The sequence below is a fragment of the Marmota marmota genome, unplaced genomic scaffold (assembly GCF_001458135.2).
Source record: "Marmota marmota marmota unplaced genomic scaffold, marMar, whole genome shotgun sequence".
NCBI lineage: Eukaryota > Metazoa > Chordata > Mammalia > Rodentia > Sciuridae > Marmota > Marmota marmota.
In genome coordinates this window covers 322,808-345,842 of record NW_025999930.1, presented here as the reverse complement: position 1 = coordinate 345,842, position 23,035 = coordinate 322,808, and the positions used below count along the sequence as shown (strand labels likewise).

The window sequence follows — 23,035 nt, the reverse complement described above, 5'->3', positions numbered from 1 at the left end:
GCTATCCCAGTGTCCCCAAGACTGGCTGTCACGCCATGTCAGGGCTCCAATGCCAGAGTAGCCTCACTGAAGTCCAAGATCAGAGCTGTGGCTGGGGAACCAGGCAGCTCAGTGAACACCTCAGCAGAGGCCGAGGGAGGCCAGACAAGACCAGGATGGAGAGATGCTAGGATAAAGAAAGAAGGGGGCAAGACGCACCTGGATTGGGCCATTCCATGTGCAGCCCATGTCCTGGAGAAGGGGCAGAGAAACAGGGAGCAGAGGGAGGAACTGAGCGAGGAGCTAGGACAGGCCTCACTGAGAGGTGGTAGCTAAGCTGGTGGCCAGGATGTGCCCTGGGTCATTCAGCTGACTCCCAGGCAGGGCCCATCCTGTGCCTGCCACACACCCCAGAGCCCTCTGTGGCTCTCAGAGTCATGGCCAGCCCTGGGTCTGCGGGCCCTTCCTGGTGGCTTCTCTCTACCCCCTGCAGCCCTGCCCTGGACACACCAGGCCTCTGTGTCCTCAGTGACTTTCTGCTTCACCCTCAAGGCCCGGATCCAGTGTGGCCCCCCCCAGGAAGACTCCCTGGACAGGCCCATTGAATTCAGGCTCCTCCCCAGACCTGACCACAGCACTTGTCATGACTGTCCCACAGGTCCTCACCCAGCTAGGTCACCGTCTGTACCTTGCTGGGGCTGGTCCCCAGGACTGCCCCCGAGGATAGAGGGAGGCACAAACCCACCCAAAATGCAGGCTATGCTTCCTCTGATCATCACCTGAGCACGGCAGCCAGCTCCCTGAGCAAGGCCAACTCGTTTCTTTCATTAAAAAAAAAAAAGAAAACGACAGAAGAAAGAATGAACAAACACCGGAAAAATCAGAATTTGGGGAGGTAGGCCGCGAGCTGGCCCCGGCTGCACAGGCGGCTCTTCCCTCGCCTCTGATTTTCCCGGCCCTCTCCATCTTGGTCAGATATTCAATACTTCCTTTTGGAGAACACATACATTTGTTTGACTTGCAATATTGAATTTGGAGGCCGTTCAGCAATTTCAGATTTCAGGAGTGGGGCAGTGGGGAGACACCGTAAATTAAAAAATTCTTTCCTCTTCGGTTTCTACCCAACATTGTATATTTTTTGATGGCAAAATTAGGGATTAACTATAAACATCTGTTTGTTCGATACCGACATGGTTGTGAGAACAATTACCAAAGCCAGTGACGGGCTGGGGGAGGGTTGAGATGCCTCAAGTCCACAGGAGAAAGCTCTGGGTCTCCTACGAAATCGGAGGTTCTGGAAGGTTGGCAAGAGAGAAGCAGGGTTCAAGGGACAAGATGCAGGAGGGTGAGACCCAGAAGGAAGCACCCGGGAGAGCTCCCTCCCCTGCATGCACAGGCACAGACCCCAGGCCGTCACCCACCCTTCTCCCCACCCTGGCACCGAGGGATCCTCTCCCACCCTCCTGGTCCTGCTCAGTCCCCATCCTTCCTTCGTCCCTTCAACAGCCTCCCACAGGGCTTTTCTGAGCACCTACTGTGCATCCGGCACTGTGCTAGGCTCAGGATACTTCCATAGACAGGGTAGAAGGCTGGCTGCTCACGTGGCTGCCACTTCCTGTGTGAAGGAACAGCCACTGAGCTGCCAAGGTCATGAGGAGTGGGTTCATGAAATGGACAGGGAGAGCCGTGTCCATGAATGACAAGAGCTGGAAGGACCTGGGCCCAGGAAAAGCTCTGGAGAGAATGATCTTCAGGTAGAGCTTGAAGGATAAAAGGAATTAGCTAAGCAGGTAAGTGGGGAGGGAGTTCCAGGCAGAAGGAGAGGCCTATGCAAAGGCCCTGGGATAGGAGAATATGGAGGTTTGGTGAGTGCAGAGTCTATAGATGTGAAGAAGGTGATTGAGACTTAAAACACCAGGAGGCCTCAGAAGGTGTCTAAGCCCTGTTACGGAACAAGACCAGACCTGTGCTCCAGGGAGATTCCACCAGTGATCATCGACAGGGAGGGAAAAGCAGAGCCGTGGGAGGAGACTCACTCAGAGGGGTGAGCTCCTCCGAGTGCAGGCAGAGGCGACCTGCAACGATCCAGCGAGGCTTGGGGGTAGCGGTGCCATTTGCTGCATCAGGGAGCAAAAGGAAGGACCTGAGAGGAGACGGCAAGCCCGGCTCCAGACACAGTGAGTGTCAGGTGGTCACCCAGGGGCCTCCAGGAAGCAGCTGTGTCTCGGTGTCCGAAACCAGGGGCCCGCCTGGGCAGGAGTCCATGCCGGGAGTAGCAGCAAAGGGCAGTTTGCAGTAGGAGGAGCAGGGGCTCAGGGCAGACCCAGGGAGCCTTGGAGTAAATGGTCAGGAAACAGAGGTCAGGGCGCTGAGCAAGTGAGGTCGTGGGTCAGGTCCTATTTCAGGAGGAGGCAACTGCGGTTCATCTAAGGGAGGCACCGGGTGCTCACATTGATTTACTCCTGGTAATGACCCTGGGAAATTGTCTTACTGGCCTCCTCTTACAGGGAGGAAAGCGGAGGCAGGTAAAGGTGAAAGGACCCTACCCCAGGCTTTGAGAAGCAGCCGCAGCAGGGTGGTTCAGGAATGGTTCTGGCAGGAGCAGGATAGGAACCAGGTGGGCTGGGGTGTGCGGCTCCTATCTGTGGCTGGGAAACCAATCATGCCAAGACTTAGCAGCTTAAAGCAGCAATTGATCTTAGGCGTGGCTGGCCTCCTGGGTGGCTGCAGGACCAACATGGCCCCGTGCACGAGGCTGGTAGTTAGTCGGAGCCATTAGCTAAAGCTCCCTGGTCTGTCCTTTCCACAGGCTGCCTGGGCTCAGTTGCAACATGGTAGTTGGGTGTCAAGACCCAGCACGCCTAGGGGACAAGTTCCTATTGAGCCTCAGCTTGTGTCATGCTTGCCAATTTCCCATGGCCAAGCCCAGCGTCAGTGTGGGAGGCTCATTGGGGACCACCAAGGTCAGAATACTGGAGAGTCAAGACTGGGCAGGTGTGGGAGGGGCTCAAGGTAGAGGCAGGGAGTGCTTTACTAGCTCATGGTTTAGAGCTGAGCAGAGTCAGTAGAGAGGGAAGAGTCTGAAGGTGGTGAAACAGTGATGTTTAAAACACAGAGAACTTTATTGAGCACTTACTACGTGCCAAGCACCCTTCGAAGAGCTTTGAATGCCCATTTTGTAAGTGAAGCTCAGTGTTCTGGAACTAAGTTCCCAGACCAAGAAGTCTCCTGTTGGCCTAGCCTCAGAGTCATTGTCCCTAACAACTGTGCTTCACTGCTCCCCAACGGTAGGTGTGACAGGCTGAGTGCTCCCTGCATTCACATGTTGGAGTCCTAACCCCCAGTACCTCAGAATGTGCCCTTATTTGGAAAAAAGGTTGTTGCACATGTAATTGGTTAAGATGACGCCTTGCTGGGCCCTAATCTGATATGCCTGATGTCCTTATTAAAAGGGGAAATTTGGACACAGAGATGTGCATTTCAGAATCCCACATGAAGAAGAAGGCAGAGGACCAAGGGGTGGAGCTCAGTGGTCAAGTGCTCACCTCGCATGTGTGAGGCCCTGGGTTCCATCCCCACCAACACAAAATAAATAAATTAATCAATTAAGTAATTAATCAACAAATGCAAGATGAAGGCAAAGAGAAGGCGAGGCTTCTACAAGCCCAGGAACACCAAAGCTTGCCAGCAAACCCCCTGAAGCTTGGGTAGAGGAGGGGACAGATTCTCCTTCACAGCCTCAAAAGAAATCAGCCCTGTCCACACCTTCATCTCAGACTCCTGGCCTCCAGAATTCTGAAACAATGAACATCTGTAGTTTAGGCCACTAGTCTATGGGGTTCTGTTACAGAAGCTCCCGGAAGCTAAAGAGCAAGATGAGGCCCAGAGCTCAAGGTAGAGATGTCTCCAGGAAGGAAGAGGTGACATTTTTCTCCCTAAGCAGAAGCAAGACTGGTTCCCTTTGTAGGCACAGGGGCGGATGATAAGCTTGAGGTCCCAACTTAAGTAGAAAGCCAGGGTTTTCCCCCAGGGAGCTGAGGGAAGGGTGGGCTGGGCCCCTGAATGGTGGTGTGTCATAGCTGTTGTGTGTAAGAAGCCACCCCCAAACTCAGTAGCTTAAAACCACAACCCTTTCCCACCACCTGGAAGTCTGCGGATGAGCAGGCCCATTCCTGTGGTTGGCGGGTGGCTTGGCCGGAGGCTGACTGGCCCTGCCTGCCTCTGTTCCACACAGCCTCTCAGCCTCCAGGACACTAGACCAGGCTGTCCTCAGAGGCAGAGACGGAAGAATCAGGATGGCCAGGACTTGACTCCGAGTTCTAGCATAACTTTAGTTCCAGCACACTTCCCGGCTGAGTCAAATAGGGATTCAGAGAGGGGTGCGAAGTGGGAATATTTTCACAGTAGGTCTATCACAGATGATGAAGCCTGAATGCTTGAAATCATCACTGGAGAGAATAGGAAAAAGGACTGGCCAGGCCCCCAGAAGAATTTCCATACAGTGTCCACCCCTCAGCTGAGGCGGGAAACCCTCTGTGTATCCTGGATTCAGCCTGGACACTTGTGACTTTGAGTCAGCTTGGAGTCTGGCTTCAGGAAGAGGTGGGTGCAGGAGGCGCTGGTCTGTCCATTGCTGACTTGTCCTATGTTTGGGACAAGGACACACAGGCAGAAATGCCACAGGAGACCCTAGCCTGCTGTGAGCCCGTTTCACATACTGCCTGGCCAGTTACTCTCCTTCCCAACCTCTGTGAAATGGAGAAAAGAAAGACAGTTCCTGGTTCTTGAATCCAGAGAACACTGAAAATGCCATTGTTTTTGAAGTTTGTGGGAAACCAGTTTGGTGGCCTTCCCTGGCCTTTTATAAGGCCATCCATCCCCGCTCTTGGAATTCTCACCCTGTTGCCAAAAGCTGGGAAGCTTTATTGCTTTGAGAAACACAGGGGACTTCTGTCCCAAAGACAGTGTGATTCTGCCCATCATCAGGAACAGGGGGGTTTCTTAAGAGGTGATTCAGAGAAAATGAGATTAGACAGGAGAGATAAGGAAGGAGAAAATCAGGCGAAAGAAGATCAAGGAGGGGAAGGTCAGGGAGAAGAAGGTTGGGAAAAAGAAAAAAACATGTAAGTTTCAAAGTCACAAGGGATAGAGTCGAAGCATCAAGTGAAGCCCTGTTACAACCTTCACGCTCCATTCCATGGATATGTGGTTGGGTCACACAAAACGCTCTGGACAACTTGAAGTCCAAACCAGTCAGTACCAAAGTTCTGTGCAAGATAGCAGGGCTCTGAACTGTCTTTTCAGTTGCTGGCCTTTAAAGCACCAGAGTGGTCCCTGGTGTGTGGTGGAGCTTGCCACTGTTAGCGTGGGAGGGACTGGTGGAGTGAAGAATCTGACTAGTTACACCACACCCTGATGTGTTTCTTGGTTCTTCAAGAGGCCTATGTTTGTCGAATGAATGAATGGATGAATGAATGAATAGGTATCCTAGCTCCGCACACTCTCCAAGTTCATGTTCACCTCTACGCTGGTGATGCCCTCCACAGAAGCTGGTATTAATGAATTTGCAATGGACAGGGAATTGTTTTTGCCCTTCAATATGAGCACCCCAAGGCCAAATCAAATCTTGAGAATTCTGTGACCCATATGCCAGGCGCAGGAGGCACGGGGTGTGTCTACTACTGAATTAACCAATGTGCCATTGGCCCTCAGGCCCCAGGTTTATTTTTGTTTGTTTCCAAAAGCACTGAGAGAATTTTAAAAGTTCTTAATCTTGATACTGTATAAACAGAAAAAAAAAAAAAAAAAACCACCTGGGAGACTGAATCAGTCAGCTCGGCCACCATAAGGAAGTGTCACAGGCTGGTCAGCTCTAACATTTATCCCTCCCATCTCTGGAGGGATCAAGATCAGGGTATTCACAGGGTTGGTCTCCCCTGAGGCCTCTCTGCTTGGCTTGTGGCTGACCATCTTCTTCCTATGTCTGCACAGGGTTGTCCTTCTCTGCCTGTGTCCTTATCTCCTCTTTTTATAAGGACTCCGGTCATGTAGAATTAGGGCCCGTCCATATGGCCTCATTTTACTTTGAGGATCTCTGAAAGACAGTGTCTCCAAATAAGGTCACATTCTGAGGTTCTGGGGTTGGGACTTTGAATTAGGAATTCGGGGTTGTGAGACACAATTCAGTCTTTAACAAGGCTCTGTTCTATGGTCTAACAATAGCAACGTCTGCTGGGTTAAAAGTAAAAGATCACAGACACTCACATTCTCCCCAGAACAGAAAGTTCTTTAAAACTATAAGGTCCTTGCTTAGCATCTGGATGGCCATTTTAAGTGACAGCTGCCATTTTAAGGAAGAAGTTTCACTTTCCCACCCAAGGGACTTTCTGAGAATGGCTCACCACTCCCGCATACCAACCCAACCCCTAACCACCTGTGTTAGGACCTGCCTGGCTCTGATTCCTGAGCCTGCCCAATAAAAATCCTGGAACCCAAGCCCGTTTTGCCTCTCTCTCCACTATAGAGAGATGGCCTTTATTTGTCAGCTCTGATAAATATCTCTGCCTGGTCTCCATCTTTCATTTCTCGCTTACCCATGTCTGGTTCCTTGCTTTCCCTTCAGAAACTATGAGGATAGGTTGGTGCAGGGGACCAAGGATCAGGTGCTCATCTGCCCCCTGGTTGTCCCTTCCCCAACCTGGGTGTCCAGTTCCCAGTTGTAAAATGCAGCCCAGGACCAGCTGAGCACTGGGGTCCTGCCTGACTTCTGGCTTGATGGAGGCAGAAGCCAGCACTGATCAGCCAAGATCAGCCACGGGAGCCCTTCTTTACGCTCAGTCCAAATGGGAGAGTGGGGCCTTGCTCTGCGGTTGGACTCAGCCCCACATGAACTCACCAACTGAGCAGTAAAGGTCTTTCATCAGCATCTCTCAGGTCAGGGGGACCTGATGTCCCCAAACAGCATCAAGAAGGGGCTCAGACTCAGAGCAAACCTGGCCCTGCATTCCAGGGGAGCTACCTGCAGTCCTTGTCTGGACCCCAGGTGCAGGGACAGAGAGTATGAGAGAGAAAGAGGAAGGAGTGGGGGAGAGGACAGAACCAGGACCCAGAGACCTGGCAGCAAATGCCACCAGGGGAAGGTCCTTCTAACACCCTCTACTTTACCACTGTGTCTGGGCTCCAGGAGGAGGGTCTCAGGATCTCAAATGTGCCCACACCCTGCTTGCCCCTCCAGCCTCATTCTGGCTCCCGAGGGAGCTTCTGAAGACTTTCCAGAAGGCACCTCCAGGAAAGGTCCGGAATGTGTCTGCCCAGGCCTGCACCTCTGCCAAGCCCTCATAGGAAGCAGCTCCCCTGAACATCAGGCTCCTGGGAAGCCAGCCCCCAGCCCCCTGCCTGGTGGCATTTCCTGCAGATTTGACAGTAAGGGGCTACCCAGCAGGGCTGGCCCTGCCCAAGCCAGAGAGGGTGGCTGAGAAGATGATCAAAGGACTGCGGCAGTGTCCCATCAGCCCACAGCCACAGTTCTCACCTGAATCCACCTGCCAAAGCACCCTCTTCCCGTCTAAGAGCAGCCTGCTTGTGTTGAGGGGTTAAGGACCATTCTGCTGTCACCACTGGGAGACCAGGGTGGGCACATCCTGGCAGGTGTCAGGAGCAATGGCTGGATGGTTCCCAGCAACCACAGTGGGCACACCACAGTGCAGAGTGGGAAAAGCAAGAGGCAGAATGTGGCACGTGCCCACCCCACCCAATAAATCTCTAAATAAAATGCAAAATAGGGCTGGGGATGTGGCTCAATAGCCAAGTGCCCCTGAATTCAATCCCCCAGTACCAAAAATAAATAAATAAACCTACACAGGGATGTAAAGTTTGCAGCAACTTTATTTATAATTGCCAAGATTTGGAATTGGAAGCAATCAAGATGCCTGTCAATAGGTGAAGGGTGAATAAAATATGGTACATCCCCGCCACACAGCATTCAGAAGTGGAAAAGGAATGAGCTATGAAGCCATGAGGAGACAAGAAATGGCTTTTGTATGTTAGTAAGTGAAGAAGGCCAGGCTGAAAAGGTGCAGTGCTGTCTGATTCCAACTATATGATGTTCCAGCAAAGGAGAAAGTGAGACGGTGGGAAGATGAGGGGTCAGTCGCCTGGAGGTCAAGGAAGGGGAGTGAATCTGGGGAGCACAGGGGGCTTTAGGGCAGTGATGCTGTTCTCTGTGACACCCCAGCAATGGAGATGTGTCACACACCTGTCCATACCTCCAGAGTGTCCAACCCCCAGGGTGAACCCTAATGTCCCTTCTGGACCCTGAGTGGTACTGATGTGCCCATGTAGGTTCTCCGATTGTAACAAATGTCCTGCTCTGGGATGGGTGTGATCATGGGGGGAGGTTGGGCATGTCAGAAAGTAGAGGGCTAACTGGAGGCTGTTTACTTTCTGCTCAATTTTGCTATGAACCTAAAACTGGTCTAAAAATAAAGTATTTTTTTCATATTTGTTTTTTAGTTTTAGGTGGACACAATATCTTTAATTTTTATTTTTATGTGGTGCCGAGGCTCGAACCCAGTGTCTCATGCATGCTAAGCAAGCACTCTACTACTGAGCCACAGCCCAGCCCCAAAATAAAGTATTTTTTGAAAGATGTTGGAAAATTTAAAATCATGAAAAGAAAACATTATGAATATTTTTTTAATAAATTAGAAGATCCTTCAACAAATTTGAAGGGGTTTAGAGAGAAACATGTAGTACCTACAGGCGGGGAAGGCATGAGGCAGGACTGGTTGACCAGTGTGGGAGCAGGGGACGTGGGGACCGGAAAGCCCTAGTGTGAAAGTCCTCACTCTGCATCCCTTCCTAATGGGAGAACACAGTTCCAAGACACAGTAGTCAGCTTCTTCCAGAACTTTGAGAGCATACATTCAGCACCTACTGCATGCTGGGCCTACAGTGGTCAGTCCTCAGTACCCAGACTCAACCTCCCAGGTCTCCCAGATGGCTGGGGAAACAGATACTCACACAACAGTGACTCAAACACAGAGGAGGCCTCAGAAGAGCAGGGAGGAGGGGTAGGAGGCAGCTTCTAAACCAGATCTTGGAATGGAAGCAGGAGTTCACAGAGCAGGGGGCAGGCTGGTATTCTAGCAAGGATGTGGCTGGCCAGGTGGGGTGGGGAAGCCCCGGGGCATAACCACATCCGGCACAGGGTCAGCTTCTAAGACAGACACCTGGAGCCAAAGCCTCATACTGCCAGTCCGGCTTGGTCTGCTTTGATTCCAGTTTGGAAATAGACTCTTCAGTTGAGCACCAGCTGAATGAGCCCCAGGTGAGTGTTTCTCAGGATGAGAACAGAATTGCAAAAAAACAGAATTGCACGTTCACCTTCAGCTCCAGACAGATGTGCAGGGAGAGAGGGTGGGGTCACAATGGTGATGCTTGCAGTGACATGGATTTATGCAGGAAAAAAAAATTAAAATAACAGGGAGCCCAATAGGACAGTAAGCAAAAGTCTTGAATAGCCATTTCACAAAAGGGAATATCCACATGGCAATAAACTCATGAAAAGGTGCTAATGCAAATTAACATCTCAGCCAGCTAGCATGATGCACCTATAAAATAGATAATGTTAAAAGGATGGACCACCACGTAGTGTCGAGGAGGATGTGAAACAACTAGAATTTGCATGAAAGGAGTTTCAATCAGTGTGGTGGCTTTGGAGAACTATTTGGAAGTTTCCAGAAAAGCTGAACCTATGTGTATTCATTCTATGACCTAGCAATTCCAGTCCAGGTACCTGCTGAAATGTGTCCAAGAGATCCACCAAGAGATGCAACAGCAAATCAACATATCACCCGCTCATGGCCTTCATGGTACGCTCTCTGTGTGCCCGGCACTGCCCTGGGAACTGAGGACACAAAGGGCATGAAAAAGGCAAAGGTGCTTGGAAACTTCCTTGTGGAGGAAGAGAGACATAGACAAGATAAAGCACGAACACTGTGTAGCGTGTTCCATGGAGATGAAAGCTAAGGAGCACACTGGGCAGGGAGAGGGGAGGAATGGGTTAGAGGCTGTAGCATGAGCATCTAAAAAGATGGTGTCTGAGTGGCTGTGAGAAACTGGAGGGAGTTGGTTGTCACAGGTCTGTAGGAGGAAAGTCCAGGCAGAGGGAATCGCATCTGCAAAGGCCCTGGAGCAGGTGCTGAAGGTTCAGCCAGAAGGCCAGCCTGGCTCAGGGACTGCATCAGAAGGGGAGGTGACACAACTAGAGAGAAGACAGGGGTCTCATGGAATGTAGGGGGAAGTCAGGGTCCACGGTATGCCCACCTCCTTGCAGACAAAAACTGATGGAAGCAGGTTTAGCTCCCATCCCCCTGTGGGTTCCCCCCTACACACACCTGATGCTGCAGATTTTCAAAAACGTACACCAAATCAGCCCCACCAGGACGGGACCTGGGCTGCCTGGGGTCCCACTGCGTCTACCCATGTCTAGACTTGGACCCAGTAGTATTTCCTTCTGACTACTTCCTTCTCTGGGTCCTTGGAAATGACTGTCACCTGGACGAGTCCCCAAGTCCCCCCAGCTGGCATATCATGCTCCTGTGTGCGGGAAGCCCAGGTCCTGGGGTCTGCTGTGCCCTAGAAGGGAGTTATGCTGGGGCCCCTGGCAGGAGCACTGTGTGATCCCGTGGCCTGAGCTGCCCTCCATGCTGCCAACCACTCTGTGACCCCATAAGTCCTCTGGCCTTGGAGACCTTCCTGGTCATATTATGAGCAGCCTAAACAAAACACCTTTAATAAAAAGAAACACACGGCCCCATTTACACAGAGTGTAAAATAGATTAAAATAATATTAAATGCATGAGTCACTCACAGGGACTGTGTTTAGGGAAAAAAAATCACAAATAGCACTTTGTGGTGTAGACAGCCATGAACTTGTCCTGCCGGGGACCCCGGCAGAGCTGGGCTCGACCATGTGTGGGACATCTATGTGCACCCCTGCAGACCTGCCTTTCTGGAAGGGGGACACTGTGTCTGGATTTCCACCCAAGGAGAAGGTGGCAGAGCAGGTACCAGCCCCGTGTTGCTCTCCACTCTGCCCACCAGCATGGCACCACAGGAGGAGGTGGTGACCCTGTGCAGTGGGGCAGGCAGCAATGACACTTTAGACCTCACCTGCTCATCCTGGTCTTCAGTCTCTTCATTTACAAAATGACTCTACCCCTGGAGGCGCCTAGGAAATGCATGCCTCCTGTGAGGGGCAGGTCACCTGATAGGCATCCCTGGCAGGCTGTACCTGCACCTGTTTCCCAAAGGAGCAGCCGCATGGGCTGTTTCCCAGAGCCCCCTGCAAACAAAGCCCCTGGCCTATCCCAGCTCCTCTCCTGACCCAGGATGCCCTCTTGTGCAGCCCCCCACAGCCCTCCCTGCCTGAATGCTCTCCTTTCTCCTGGGTTGAATAATCTGCTCCTCTCCTATGTGAGTCCCCAACCCTGTTCCCATTCCTTATCAAGTCCTGGCTGCTTGGAGCACTGCTCACTGAGGAACAGCAGCCTCTGAGCACCATCTTCCTCTGATGTGCCAGGTACACCGTGGGCCTTCTGCTCCCTGTGGCCCTTCCTGCCTACCCACAGCACAGGCCCATGATGACACACCCTCTTCCTCAAGGGACCAGCAAGCCTGAGCTCTCTCTCCATGATGCACACTGAATTTGGTGCTCTACTCACCTCTGCACACCCAGGTCCCAGCCCCACCACGTCCCTCCTGTACTGTGGCCTTCCTCTCCCACAGCCTGCTGTGTGGCCCTCAGCCCACCCCTCAGACAAAGCAAAAGGGACCCTTCAGACCTCCATCAGACCCTCTCACAAAGAGAAGCAGGGGTTTGACTGTGCCTTGTGGCCTCTTGCCACTCAACCCTCCTGTCCCTTCCCTCTCCCCTCTTTCTTTGTACCAGTATCACCTTAGTGGTGCATGTGTAATTTTGTACCCCATCCTCCTTCCTTATTTTATTTTTACCAAAGCCCTTTACATTTTGTGACATATTACATCCTTTTTTTTTTTGAGGTACCAGGGATTGAACTCAGGGGCTCTCAACCACTGAGCCCCTCCCCAGCCCTATTTTGTATTTTATTTAGAGACAGGGTCTCACTGAGTTGCTTAGTGCCTTGCTTTTGCTGAGGCTGGCTTTGAACTCTTGATCCTCCTGCCTCAGGCTTGAGCTGCTGAGATTGCAGGCCAGTGCCACCGCACCCAGCCAACATATTACATGCTTTATTTATTTATCTTGCTCACTGTCTGCCCCTGAAGCTGGATATAGCTTCCAAGAGTGGGGGTCTTGCCTGTCCTGCTCAGGGCTGTGTCCAGAACCTAGACAGCACCCACACCTGTAGGTGCTCAGCAGCGTTCACCAAAGGTATTAGAAAGTGAAGAATGCAGTAATCAAGGCCAAATGAATGAAGCAGTAGATGCATGAATGAACACTCTTTGAAGGGTTAGGAGAACCCCAGAACTGTGTGCAATGTAGGCACAATACAGTTTTTTAAGATATGGTTAAAATACTCATCATATAAAACCCATCATCCTACCATTTTTAAGTATGCTAGTCAGTTGCTTTAAACACTTGCACATTGTCTTTTTGGGGGGTTTTCTTTGTTTGATTTTGGTACCAGGGATTGAACCCAGGGGCACTTAACCAATGAACCACATTCCCCATCCCTTTTTATATTATATTTTGAGACAGGGTCTTCCTGAGTTGCTTAGGGCCTCGCCTAGTTGCTAAGTCTGGCTTTGAACTTGCAATCCTCCTGCCTTAGCCTCCCCAGTCACTGGGACTACTACCATGGCACCCAGCTACATGCACGTTGTTTGCACGTTGTTTTGCAGCTATAACCACCACCCGTCTTCTGAATTCATCATCTTCAAAATCCAACTGCCCCCTCTAAACACTAAGTCCCCATCCCCCTTGCCCAGACCCTGAAAGAAGCAGATTCACTATACAATGCTTGGCACTTGTCTGAGTCCCATAAGAGAAAACTGCCCGCGCACCCCAACGCACACACAAGCTGCATGAAGCCGGTTTGGTATTTACAGGTCACAGCAAGGACAAGAGAAGCCCAGGATTCACCGTGAGTGCTTCTCGGGGCTCAGGAGATCTGCCTTGGTCCCAAGGGGTCATGTCTTCATTTGCCCCACTACACTAAGCCAAGGGACTCCAGAAAGCCATCCACCATGGGTTCTATACTCTGGGGCAAAGTGATATTCTGGGGTAAAGTGTTTCCTATGTGCTGTTCCAGCCAGTCCCGGACATCTCAGGGCTTACATTCCCAGCACACTAAACAGTTATTCTTGAGAACTACAAACAAGAAAAGGGGGAGAACTGAGTTGGTCCAAGTCCACCCCAGCTCTGACAACCACCATCCTACTTTCCATCTTTTTTTATTTTGACTACTCCAGGAACCTCAAGTGAGTAGAATCTTATAGTATTCGTCTTTCTGTGACCAGCTTATTTTACTGAGCACAATGTTCTCCAGGTCCATCCCTGTTTTAGCATGTTATAATTTCCTTATTTTAAGACTGAATAATATTCCATTATACACAACACAGTTTATTTACCCATTTATCTGTCAATGGACACTCAAGTTGCTTCCACCTTTTGACCATTGTGAATAGTGTGGCTATGAATATGGGTGTCCAGAGAAGGCATCATTAAGTTCTAATTGCAAGGTGGAAGGAGGGAATTGAAGGCATGAAAGAATGAATGAATGATGATTTGGAGGGCCGTCTAGACTTGTGATTCTCGCACAGGCCCCATGGCACTGGTTCCAGCCTGCTCTTCCTCCTGTTCCTCCTCCTCCTCCTCCCCTTCCTCCTCCTCTTCTTCCTCCTCCTCCTCTTCCTCCTCCTCCTTTTCCCCTTCCTCTTCCTCCTCCCCTTCCTCCTCCTCCTCCCCTTCCTCCTCCTCCTCCCCTTCCTCCTCCTTTCCTCCCCCTCCCCTTCCTCCTTCTCCTCCTCCCCTTCCTCCTCCTCCTCCTCCCCTTCCTCCTCCTCCCCTTCCTCCTCCTCTTCCCCTTCCTCCTCCTCCCCCTCCTCCCCCTCCTCCCCCTTCCTCCCCCTCCTCTTCCTCCTCCAGGCTGCCACATCTCTCATCAGCAGGAGCACGGCAGCTCCACATGGACTGGGCCTCCCAGGATCCCGCCAGGCTGCTGGGCACAGACCCACCACAAAGAAACATGCTGTCCTTCTTCAAAAGAGCTCCTACTAGTTTATTTTCATACAACATCCAAGGTCTCCCTGAGCAAGAATGTGGGCCGGCATCCAGGCGTCTCTGAACAGCCCCTGTTGGCATCACGCAGACCAGGCAGCAGGCAGCGTGCTGTCCTCCTTGCTTTTCTCTTTCTCTGTCCTCTCTCTTCCTGATCTGACCCCACACCTGCACCCACCAGGGCAGCCACTGCTGGGTGGAAGCGAAATTAGCAGCTGCTTGAAGGGAAAAGTGCAGCCATGGAAGGTTCCAGAAAATCTGAGCTGAGCAGTGTACTCAGAAAGCATCTACGCATTGCATGGTCTGAAACCTCTTTGTGTGGCTATTCTGTTGTTCAAATAAGATCTCACCCAGAAGCAGAGCCCAGCTGCTAGGGACAGTTTTCCCTATCAGCTTCCCGCACTGCGTACTCCCCATTCCCACCTTCCCACACAAGGCCCAGAGGGAGCAGCGCCAGAGCAATGCCAGGAGCTGACAAACGATGTGGTGTCCTGTGAGGCCCCACTGGGGCAGCAGGAGCTTGTCCCTTCAGGGAAACTCTGGGAGCCAGTGTAGATGGTACGACCTGGGGGTGAGGTTGGGCCCACTTGCTGGGGTGAGGGACTGTGAATTCCTTGAAATGCCCAGGGAGCTTCAAGGGCATTCTCTGATGCTGATGGTAGCAGAGGCCCTCAGAAAGAAAAGCCAGTGCATACAGGTGAAAGAGCTGGCCATCATCCATCCATCCACCCACCCATCTACCCACTGCAGGGCCTGAGGAGTTGATGGGGAGCCATTAAAGTATAAGCAGAGCAAAAACATGACCTGACATAGAAGACCCTGAACAGCCACTGGGAGTGGAGCCCTGCAGGCCACACCCAGGCTGCCCAGGGCCTGCCAATCACCTGCATCTGCTCAGTGTACCACCAGCAGACCCTGGAGCAGGGGATGTTGCACTGCAGACTTCTGTGAGAGCAAAGTCCAGACTATTGTCATATGAGATCCTCACAAATACACTGTAACCAGACTAGGAATCCTAGTATGTAGGTGGCTTGGCATTCATTCAGTGGTCCACAGATAATTATGTATTTTCTTAGTTCTGGTGCCGTTTAGGAACTGGGGTACAAGATAGGCAGGTTCTCTGCCCTTCCAAAGCAGACACCAGTGAGACAGACATAGAGGAGTCCACAAACTGATCAGCTCCTAGAGCTCCGCACAGATGTAAATTCCATGACAACAGTGCAAGGAAACCATGGGAGAGCGTTCCTTGGGAAAGGTGCTACTGGCCCCTTGGGAACCCCAGCACAGGCCAGTCTCAAAACCCCAGGATCCTACTTGCTGACTCTCCATCTATCAACCCACCAGGAAGAGAAGCAGCAACGGTCAGCCCTGTCCCCTGATCCAGAATAGGAGTGAGGCCTGCAGTTCATGGGATGCTTTGCCCTAGTAGTTCCTATCAGCACCAGGGACACTCACAAAAATCCTTTATGAGGAATAAATCTCAATTACTATATGTCCATTCACTTCAATTCAGCCATGAGATGTTTTTATTTCAAAGAAGAGGAAACTGAAACAGAGAGGAGAGGCAATGTGACCAGAGTCCTATGGCTAAAATATAATGAAGTCAAGAACTGAACCGAAGGCAGCCCTCTTCAGGGGGCTGGGTGGCTCTGTTGCTCAGTGGCTGGCATTCACGATTTTTACTGATTGGTCTCAAAAGAGATGTACACTGGGGTTGGGCTGTAGCTCAATGGAAGAATACTTGCCTAAGACCCTGGGTTCACCCTTTGTTCACCCTTTGTCCCATATTTTGGGACAAAGCTCAGCCAGATACACGGTCACTAGGTATCTGCTTGGGGATTTGGGTACAGGGCTAATCAGGAAATTACTTTGGCCTGGATTGACATGCTAGCTCTGGCTTCCATTCACTACCTGAACCCCTTTTCTTGAGTTTCAGTTTCCTCATCTGAAAAATGGACTTGGTGGGCTCCACCTAAAAGGGCTTAAGGTAAAAATGGTGGTAATGAAAAGGTGCCTTCACCCACTGGAGCACACAGCTGGTCCCTGATACAAACCGGCTCTTCTCCCTGCCTCTGCTCAGGGAGGGGGCTGGGTTCCAGACAAGCTTCAAAGCAGAGAGGTCCCACACCATGCCTTCACGTGGCTTCCTGGAAGATACATGGCCCCAGGAGCAGCCCAAACCTCTCCAGACCTTCCCCCTGTCCATGCCCAGCCACCAGCCACCATTCAGACAGGGAAAGGAACTCTACAGAGATCCCTTGGGAAGGGGACAGAGCCACCTAGCTAGGGGTCCTCCTGGCTCTGGAAAGTTCTGAGCATTCCCAGTGGGAAGAGCCAGGCTGTGACCACAGAGTGTGTCCCTTGTGTATAAGAGAATGCTGGCTCAGCACCTCGGGCTGCAGGGGGCACTAAAAGACACCAAGCAGGGATCCCTAGCAGATACCTAGAGCACCTGAGGGAGGGAAGTCCTAGAGAGCCAGCACCCTCAGGGGTTCCAAGAGCTGCCTGGGGACCACGTCTAGAGGAGGAGGAAGAAACTCGGGGGAAGCGCTGAGGAAGGAGGGAGCTGATCATGCAAACGCAGCAAGACGGTTTTCCGGTTTTCCGTTGCTTTCCATTTCTCCGCTGCCTATCAAGCAGGGAACTCCCACATTTCTGTGCCCAGGGTCACTCCCTGGTCTGCCCGGCGGCTTGACTGGGTTCTCTTCCATTTTATCACCACCTTCTGTAACCCTTCCATTTCTGCAGCCTTTCTCCGCCTTCCTCTCCCTTTCTACTCCTTTCTTGCTCCAATCCGTCTCTCCTGTGGCTCCAGCTCCCTTTTCTGGTTTTACCTCTATTCTGCCCCATTTCGCACTCTCGCTTCCCCGTCCCTGCCTCCCTTTATCTCTTTCTCTCTTGGACACTCTCTGCCCTCGACTGTCCATTTGTACCTCCTTCTCCTCTCCACCTCTCCCGCCCCGCCCACCCGGTGTTTCCCCGGCCTCTCTCTCGGGTTCAGGGTCCCCGTCTCTCCGCTCGCCCTCCCTCCTCCAACCAGGCGGGTCCCCTTCCCCGGGGCGTGCTCCCGCCTCCACCTGCCCCTTCCTGTGCTCAGCGCCCGCTGCGCGAGCCCAGTTAATGCGTTTCGCATGGCGCGTCAGTCAAACGCCCTTCTAATGTCCTTAAAGCACGCAGAAAATTGCATCCTTATGAAAAAGAAAGGGGGTGGGGGGAGAGCAAATTGCCTGGCGGAGGCGGAGCCGCCGCGGGGCTGCAGCGGCCAGGCGCGCGCGCGGGGACAGTGTTGAATTTGAGAGGCACAACAGGCTGGAGGCGTCTGCCCCAGACTCTCCCTCCCTGGAAGCTGGGCTGGAGCCAGGACAACGCCGCCTCCTTGCGGCCACCTTCCGGGCAACTCCTGAGTCCACCTCTTCCGCTACAACCCTTGCCCACCCGGTGTTCGTCTTCCTTACCTTTAGGACAAGCTCATAACTGCCTCAGGACCTTTGCGCTTGCTGTGCCTGTTCTCCGATGCCAGCATAGTCATTTCCTTCTTGTCACTCAGGTCTCATCTCAATGTCAGCTCCACAGACGACCTCCCCTGACCACCCTAAGTCAAGTCCAACCCCACTCATTGTCTATCACCTGCCTCATTTTTCCACATGACATCTGTCACTCCATGAAATCACCAAATCGTCATTTGTAACTTCTTCTGCATCTCTCCACCCTGCTCCCCACCTCCTGCCCCCAGGGTAAGCTCCACCTGGGTCACAGGTTGTAAGCACCATACCTTGAACTCCTGGCACATAGCAGGTGCTTAGGAAGTACTTCATTTAAAAAAAAAAATGGTAAGATGTATCATGGGTGAGAGGAGGCTTTGGTCCCTAAGGTATCTGAGGCATCCCACAGAGGTCCAGGAGGCTTCTGGGCAAGGAGTAGTGGAGACTCACGCAGATAAAATCAGACTCCAATTCTGCTGCTGGATCTGGTATCGCTGTGTAAGTTACCTAACATCTCTCAGTCTTTTCATCATTGGAAAAATGAGAGTAGGAGCATGCCGCAGTCTGCGGCAGGAGCATCTATTCACTGGGTTGTCACTGGATCAAGGAGATGCTTCAGGTTAACACTGGCAAGCAATGTCCCCAGTTCTGGAAACTGCCTGCTACCCTTCAGTAAATGCTTGCAAGATGAATGAAGGGTCTACAATATAAGAATTTAATAAATATTAGGGGCCCAAAGCTGCCATTTATATCAGACACAATTATTTCCTGAAGCACTAAGAAAAAAATTTAAATGTTGCTAATGAAGCCACGACCCATTCCTTTTATATGACCTGGGACTGTTTTTTATTTACCCAAAGATCTCTTTTAGACTTATTAGGACTTACATTTTTAATCACAGATCATTACTAAGTTTACATTTTAAAAAAGTGGGGCAACTGGGAATGTAAGTCAATGATAGAGCACTTGCCTAGCATGCATGCACAAAACCCTGGGTTCAATCCCCAGCTCTGAAAAATATATAAGTATATATTTTTAAAAAGAAAGAAAGAAAAGAAAACTATTAGGGAAATCCATAAGTTGAGGTGTTCCTTGAATATTTTCAAGGTCAGAGCCACCTCTCTGAATTGATATCCTCCTTCCACCCACACCCTTTTACCACCTCCCCCACTACCTGGTTTCTGCCTCACAGGTGAGCAGATCATTGTTCCTTCTAAGCAGTCCCCCACCCCTACCCCATGAGTTCTCACACCTCTTGGAGGACGTGGGCTCTCTGATGCTTCTCCTTAGGCTTCCTGGCTTTGCCCACCCAGGGTTTGTGTCCGGGAGGCTAGGGGTCATCAGGGTCCATCCCCAGAATGGCCTCCTTGGCAGTACAGGGGGCGTGGAGTAGCATGGAGCCCACAGTGTCTGATACCCTCATCCCCCACTGTCATAGGAACCCAGAGTTGAGAAATGGGCCATGCTATCTTAAAAGTGAGAAGTAGGAAAATTAAACTTTTGGAGTCATACAACTGAGCCACCTCCAGAAGGCAGGGGCAGGGGTCCGGAAGGGAAGGTTCTATCCTTAAGAGATCTCTGTCGGACCTTATAGCAAACAGGGCTGGGAGTGAGGATCCGCCAGGGTCCTGGGCAGGGGTATCTCAGCATGCAGCCTCAGGTTTACTGGCCCTGTGATTTTGTCACCGTTTTGCCTCACCCACTGTCTGGGAATGAGGAGTCCGAGCTCCCTTTCCTGATAAGTGGGGCTGGGGCTTGTTGGAGAACTTTCCTGCAGCTCTGAGTTCCCCTCCTGCAGAGGCAGAGCTGGGGACGGGGCAGAAGCTGATTTTCTTGGGAACTAGGGACCTGGACAAGACTTGGGGTGGAGGTTCCTAGCAGGGGCTATCTCTCGACTTCATTCTCCTGCGGTGTTGCTTCTGGGGTAGGGACTCCCTGGTTTGTGGAAAGGAAATCAGGCCGCAGGGCAAAGGTAAAGGGAGAAAGTGCCTGGTTTCTGCTGGCATCCCGGAGGTTGGGGACGGTGGCAAGACAATGGAACTGAGAGGTCAGCATTTTGGCCACTCCCAGCTGGCCTCAGTTTCCCGTGAACCCAGTAAGAGACCGCCCTCCGGCTCCGGGAGACCTAAAACTCGGACTCAACCACCGGGTAACTTCGCCCGGGGCGCGTCCCCCACCCGCTTTTCTCCCACCTTATAAAGTTCCCACCAATGACCCTCCAGGGGAATCCAAAACTAGGAAAGGGAGAACAGAGCCCTAGAGGAGGGATCGGGTACCCGCGACGGCCCTGGCGGCGCTGGGGCCTTGCCTGGAGCTTGCAGCGGACCCGCTGTAGACCAGGTCCGCAGGAACAGGCCGTCGCTGGGCCGAGCTGAGTGCCACCTACAGCTCCAGGACCCTGGCTTCTCTTCCCTTCTACGGACAGGAAAGAGACTTGCTTTTGGGCCAGGGACACCGAAAGTCGGGATGTGATCCAACACCCGCAACCCGGATCCTTCAGCCAGTTTTTCCCCAAAGTCTCCCTTACTGTCCAAACCACCTCGAATCCAGCACACCGAGGGCACACTTCGCGGCGCTGGGGAGCGCGGCCGGCAGCCAGGCTAATCCCAACCCTCCCACCGCCCCCGGTCCTTCCTTTCGGGAGGGTCCCGTAGGGGGCACGTGCTACCTCTTTGCCCTCGGGGCCCGGCTACGCAGGACGCCAGATCCCGCCCTTCCCCCAATCGCGGGCGGCGGGTCGGGGAAGTGGTGGACTCCGGGAAGCGCAGCAGCGACTTTGACCGCGGGTGCTGCCTCCGCGTTTTGTTTCCCAGGACCTTGGGGCGGAGTAGAGACTTGTGTGTCAAGAGTCCAGAAGGAACCGGAGCGAAGGGACCTTCTTTCCCCAAGCCGCTGTGCGCAGGAAGGGGGTCTCAGCACTTGGTGGCCGAGCCGGGTGGCCCGCAGGCCGGTCCCTGGGAGCTAGGAAAGACGGGATGCGGTCCTTTACCCCGAGTCTGGGCTTTGCGTCTGCTTCGCGCCTACGCTTCTCCCGGGAGTGACTTGAAGCTTCCATCGGGTCTCAGGAATTTGCCCAACCAGGAAAGCCCCCAGCTGTCCAGATAGGACAGGCATTCAGCCCACTCTGGTTTCGGTCTCCGATCCATAGAATCAAGGAGCATAGGGACGCAGTCTGACTAAAACTCCCTCTTCCTACTCCCCCCTGCCCTAGAATCCGGACCCCCTTTTTTGAGGCCCAGCTTCCCCACTGACCGGCTGGTGACCTCAGGATCGGAGTTCTGGAGTCAGGTTCCCCATCTGTGCCTGGAAGGAGCTGTGCGCATTGAAGTGTTGGGGTCTTAGTGCTCTGTAGCCAGATTCCCCTTTTCCACCTCCTAGAGCTCGGCTGGGAGGAGGACTGATTGCTTGATCCAGGCCAGTGAGGGCTGCCCTGGGAAAAGCCTTAGATGCAGAGTGTAACTAATTTGTGTAACGTTGTATTCCTCAAATTTAGTAAAACTGCCAGAATCCTCAAGGAACTGTGATCAGTGGGGTCAGACACACACCCCCCCCCTTGCCCATCTTAAATCTTCTCTGGATTCCACCCTCTTCCTTCCACAATTCTGCAGAGTTGACAAAAACATAGCTGGAGTCTCAGTTCCCCTGGCCTCCTGGTGACAGAACTCCACATTCACTTTGCTCTCCTTTGAACTATAAAGGATTAAACTGGTCCTGAAAATCACCTGGTTGCCAGAGTCTGGTACGAGAAAGTTATTAAGCACTGATTGCTAGGTTGAACTGACCTGGATGTAACCTCAAGGGCCGGAAGGAATTAGGGGGCACAGTCACACATTGCTGATTCCTTCTTTCCAGGAAGCCAGGGTCCCACAGTCTTCCTTGGACCCCTGGGGAGGGGGAGTAGAGGCCTGGGCAAGTTGTCCAGGAGCTGTTTGCAAGGCTGACTTAAGAGCCCCGAGCCTGCAAGAGATCATTTCCCAGAGTTTTGGCAGAACTGGACACAGAATCCCCTACAGCCCTCAGAAAGCGTGGGCTCTCTTCTTTCTCAATCCTTTACAGCTCCAAGTTGGAGATTCTGGGAAAGAGAAGTCCAAGGACAGGTTCTAAGAAGGGATGGACTAGCAGATAAATGAAAAGGAAGCCATCATCGATGTAGGTCTGGGACATACCTGACCATTGCCACATTCTGAAACACAAAGCCTACAGCTCAATGAGTGTGAATATCCTGGACTCTTCCTCATATTTGGGCTTTGAAACCTGGTCCTACTGGGAAAGGCATGGCCAAGTTGTGTCACCTTCCTGAGCTTTAACCAGTAAAGTGGCCATCTTCCATTCCCACCCACTTATAATCACCTTAGGAGGCACAGGACAGAAACCCACATGTAAGCTTTGAGAACAGCCTAAATGGGTGAGACCTTTCCCGTGAGGAGGGGTGCCAGCGGGCACACGCTGCCAAGCTGTGCTCCTTAAAGCGTCTATCTGCCCCAACTGTGGGCTCGGGCAAATAGTAGTCTTCTCTCGCTATCCATCAGGTGCCCTCACTGCACGGAGCCAAGTCTCCGCGGCCCAGACGCCACCCTGCTGCGTGTACAGCGGAAAATGTGCAAACAGGTATCGCCCTGCTGAAAGAACTCAAGTGCCTTCTGCAGCTGAAGGCTCTGGGGAACCTGAGCTTCTGGTTCGCTTCAAAACGGGCTGATCAGGACCTTTTCAAGGACCACACAGTCGGTGGTCTTTCAAATCCCTGGAGACAGAACCAAAAGCCTATGCAGCCCTGAACCTTGGGCATGAACCCATGGGGGACTGCTATTGGCGATGGGCCCCCAGGCTGGGAAGGAAGGAAAATGGAGTTCAACTGAGCCTTGGCGCCCAGAGTGAAAAGGATTGGTAGAATCCTGCAGCAGCCGAGCAGCCTTCCCTTCCTATCCTGTGTCCCAGGGAGCAGGGCACCCCTCACTTCTACTGAGCCAGAGAAAAGGATGTTCTAGAAGCGACTGCGAGTGCCTTTCTTATCTTGCCTAGACCTTCAGCCCCCGTGAATCGAGAAGGCCCCGCAACGCACCCCACTGTGTCATAAAATATTTTATTGGAAAAAAAAAAAAAGTCACCGTCTTCGCAAGATGGGGGGGTAGGAGCCCCAGCGACGTCGGGGACCCGGCCTCAGGCCGAGCCGCTGAGTTATCCCGGCGCTGTCTCGGGCTCCGATGTCCTGCGCCCGGCCGCTGGGTCCCCGACGCGCGGAAGCGAGTGTGTGCCTGGCGGCGTCCAGGACCAGAGACGGGGTGAGGGTGTGGGCAAGGACATCCTGTAGGAGGCA

At 52.4% G+C, this 23,035-nt stretch overlaps 1 pseudogene; it reads left to right on the top strand.

Annotated features, from left to right (window-relative positions):
• Positions 1–23,029, top strand: part of LOC125615958 — a 120,604-nt pseudogene extending 97,575 nt beyond the window's left edge.
• The last annotated feature ends 6 nt before the right edge of the window (positions 23,030–23,035 follow it).